The following is a 4045-nucleotide window of genomic DNA, read 5'->3' on the forward strand; positions in this document are numbered from 1 at the left end:
GAGCTTGCCCAAGGACTTCCTAGGAGACTGCCAGTTGGCACTGATCAACACCATGGTAGCAATTAGAACAACTTAGGGCACCTGCAGAAGAGCGCTCAAGGCCATGAGCAGGAGCAGTTAAGTTTCCTGTTGTAGACTTAGCTTCTCCATGCACCACTGCATGCACGAACCCTACCTGTAGTTTATCTTGGAGATCTATAGGAAGCATAGCCCACACTTAGTTCTTAGACATCTTTGGCCTATCAGGTAATTCAAATGCCCGTGAGTGCTTTACTGGAAGACTAATTTCACATAATAAGTGACCTATTTTGAATTATTTTTCTGTTGTACAGACACAAAAGTAAAACACATTGAAACAGTAGTGAATGGCATGTTATCTCAGATACCATTATAATAATTCATTTTCTTTGGAAACTGTTTCAAACAACCTACTGATTCAGCTGCTACGAGAAATGCAACATACCAGCTTTACCTTCTCTGCAACAAATATTTTTCAAGCAAATCTGGTACAAGCGATCTTCATTGAGTTAATGAAATATTATATAACTACATAATCTCCATAAAAAAACAACAACAACACAGAAACAAAAGAACATAGTTTGGGATGAAGAATTTTCAATAGTGGAATATTTATTCTGTAGATGAATACACTCCTAGCAAGCAATGAAAGCAATAGGTGGGGAGAGGACTTTTACTGAATAAGGTAGGCTGGGGAAGCATTCAGCCACTCACATGCATCAAATAGTCCAGTTTCAGAATTACTTAGAGGCCTCCATTACGTCTAGCTTTAGTCCTTGGCCTCTTGCATGACAGCACCATCAGAATATAGCAACTACATACTGTAGCATAGAGGCGTCAGCACAGTTTCACCTGCTGAGGTCATTTAATACATGCCACTGAAGAATCATCACTGCCTGGGTATCAAAGCTTATAAACCACACTCCTATGACCCCCCCAAAAAAAGATGAACCCATGACTTAAAAGCACAGCATGTCTCAGAAAAAATAGAAACACAAGAACAGAGACAAGGACAGACATCTGTTCATCTGCTTCATGTTCCCAGTCAAAGCACAGCCAGCTTAAGAGTTAGATTAGACCAATAAATACTAGTAAAGTTTTAATTACCCAGACCCCAAGGATGGAATATTTTACTGCATCTCAGTTCAACTGCTCCAGTGCTTAATCATCTTTTAAAGTCCCAATTATCCTAGATGCTTGTGCTCTACATAACCTCTGATTTTATACAACAATGTTCGAAGGTGACCTTTTTACACAATACATTTCTACGTAACTTTTTACATAACTTCTGTAGGATTTTTTTTAATGTGATAGAATATAGAATTACTGTCTCCTTCCAACTCCACAGAGTATTTGTGTCATATTAAAGTGCTTTGATCTCATCAAATTGAATGCAAGAAAATAATTAGTAATAGGAAACAACTTACATTAATAGCATAGGTATGTGAACACAATACACATGAAATGCATAAGAACACAAGCATATGGTAAGACAGGAGAAACAAAGTCAGGATGTTGTACTGCCTACAGAGTTCAACCAACCAGAGCAGTATACTGCTATAGTCTACTTATATTCTAACCAAAATCTTTTAGTCCAGCCATAGACCAAAAAGTCATTGCAAAAATGGGATCATGAACTTGTGTGTTGATACCAGCTTTCTCAACAAAAACAAAAAAGTGAAAATCAAATGCAGCATTATTTGTTTTGCTCATTCATTGCCAGGCCCCAAAAGCCACAAACTGTCAGATTTCAGTTCTGCTGCCACCTCTGATTTTCCAGCATGAAAAATAACAAAGAGAAGAGAGAATAATCAATGTCCTTTAGTAAAGAGCTGTACAGCACTGCTTCCCATTATGCCACAAAACCTAGCAAGAAGCTTCAGATTTCTAGCTTATAAACAAGAGTAATACAATGAAGAATACTGATCTATAATCTTCCCTTTCTACTATAAAGTTTCCAGCTATTCCTACTTATTTAAAATAAATATAAAAGATCATATAAAACCTATACAGTATATCTTACCTTCTTTTCATTCTTCCTGTTGACCTTTAGCTTTACTACTAACTTACTGCAAGCACTAGAGTAACATAAGAAACTCTTGAACTTAAAGAAAGAGGAGTAGTCTGCAAGAAGTCTTTTTAAAAGTATAATGGCTTTACCTCCAATCAACCAAGATAAGAGGCCTGATTTTAGCACAACATTGCAGCTTGTATAGTCATTTACACCTGTGCAAAACATTACCAGTTGATGAGGTAGCATTTTGCATCCACTTTGCACTCACTTTGAGCAAGTGTAAATGACTACGAAAAGTAAAGGATACTGGAAGCGGGGGAAGGCTGAAGGTGTTTCAAGCACTCAATTATTATGCTACTAAAACTCAGGTGTTCCTCATAGAGAATCACCTCTATTAAAGTCTTGATATTTATACCAAGAATAGAAATATCTGTACAAAGCATCAGAGAAATGTTTATTGAAAATCATATCAAGACATGTTAAATTCTTGTTTCTATTAGCACATTCCTTAGGAGTCCTAATGATGGCATATTCATTCAGTCCTCTGAGAAAAGACCCAGAATACTCTATTAGCAGAACAGTAGCCTAGAAGAAAACAAAAAACAAAAAACAAAAACACACTGATTCAGTTCATCAGGGGATTAGAGGAAAAACATAAGGCCAACGGGACTGCAAGCCTGAGCATCAGGTGAAAGAAGCAGCCAAAAGGGGGAAAAAAGAGATGTGAGTCACCAGATCTGCTATCTCATCAAAGCGATATGACGTATAGTAGAAGGCAGGGAAGCAGAAAGCAAAGTAGAAAGAAACACTGAGGTGATGAAGTTATCAAAGTAGGTGATTATCTTAATATAAGAGTGGTATTATCTGAATTTCCAACCCGTTACTCATTTATTCATACCCAAGTGCAGATCTTTCAGTGCAGGAGTGCAGCACCAGTTCTGTGCACTTGAAGGTCTCAGGTGTTGCACAGAACAGACTGAGGGTCTGAAGGCCTCAAGTGGACATATACAGAGCTGCCTAATATGTGAGGATCTTATTTAATACAAAAGTATAAACAATAGTATTTTTGAATGAACCTGCCTATCCATTGCTTTTCAACTTGGGTGATCATTTACATCAATTCTTGGATGAAATACAAAGTTCAACAAAATATGAATACCATCATTTTATATCTAGTTAGCATAGCTGCAAATAACTGCATTAGGAACAGGATAATGACCAAGCTGTTTTGTAGAATTTCAGGTTATATTCTATTAATTTTTACAGGCTCTGAACCCGCAAACCTTCTCTAAGCATGACTGTTTTCTTATGAAGCCACATAAGGATCAGGCCCTGCTTCTGACCAGGATCATTACAAAAGACATGGGAAGGTGGAAGGAAATTTTCTCCAGGGAAGAGTAAAAATGGCACTGTACCAAACAGAAAGCCCACAGAGCTCCTCTGGACCAACCTCTGTTACACAGCTGGAGCTCTTTTCAGCTGCTCTGGAGAACTACTGGAGAACTACTGGAGAACTACTTTGAACTATTTTTAGTGTTTTATCACTTTTCCATGAAAAATCACTTAGACTGAAACATAGCACTCAAAGATATGATATAAGAGTGTGAAGGATTTCATAAAAATCCTTTAAAAAAAGAAAGAAAGAGAAAGAAATATATTGTGCTTAATTCTAGGTTAAATATACACAAAGAAAAACAAATAGGCTTACCAGTTTGAACTGCTTTCCCTCCCTTATGTTTGTGGAACTTAAACAAGCTTTTATTTGAAACATGGTATTTTCCAGACCCTTAAGACCTTTGCTTGAATTAGGCATTCCTGGAATTTCTGATTTAAAATTGAAATGACTGAGTGGCAAATACAGCAGAATAAGAACACAAGCTCTGTGCTTTGGTAACTTTATTTATAGCATGTTTTATTGCATGTATCAATATTAAAATCTCTCTATAAAATTTAACTAAGGATTGAAATAACACTACAGGTAAGATTATATTCCCATCAAACTATTCTGTTGTT

General features: G+C 36.7%; 1 long non-coding RNA gene across 1 annotated transcript; it reads left to right on the forward strand.

Moving 5' to 3' along the window:
* Window positions 1-2631: 2631 nt before the first annotated feature.
* LOC121067276 lies at window positions 2632-3807 on the forward strand. The gene is made up of 2 exons (XR_005818206.1): window positions 2632-2862; window positions 3299-3807. It is a non-coding gene; the product is annotated as an uncharacterized LOC121067276 (long non-coding RNA).
* Window positions 3808-4045: the final 238 nt, after the last annotated feature.

The sequence above is a fragment of the Cygnus olor genome, chromosome 3 (assembly GCF_009769625.2).
Source record: "Cygnus olor isolate bCygOlo1 chromosome 3, bCygOlo1.pri.v2, whole genome shotgun sequence".
Lineage (NCBI taxonomy): Eukaryota > Metazoa > Chordata > Aves > Anseriformes > Anatidae > Cygnus > Cygnus olor.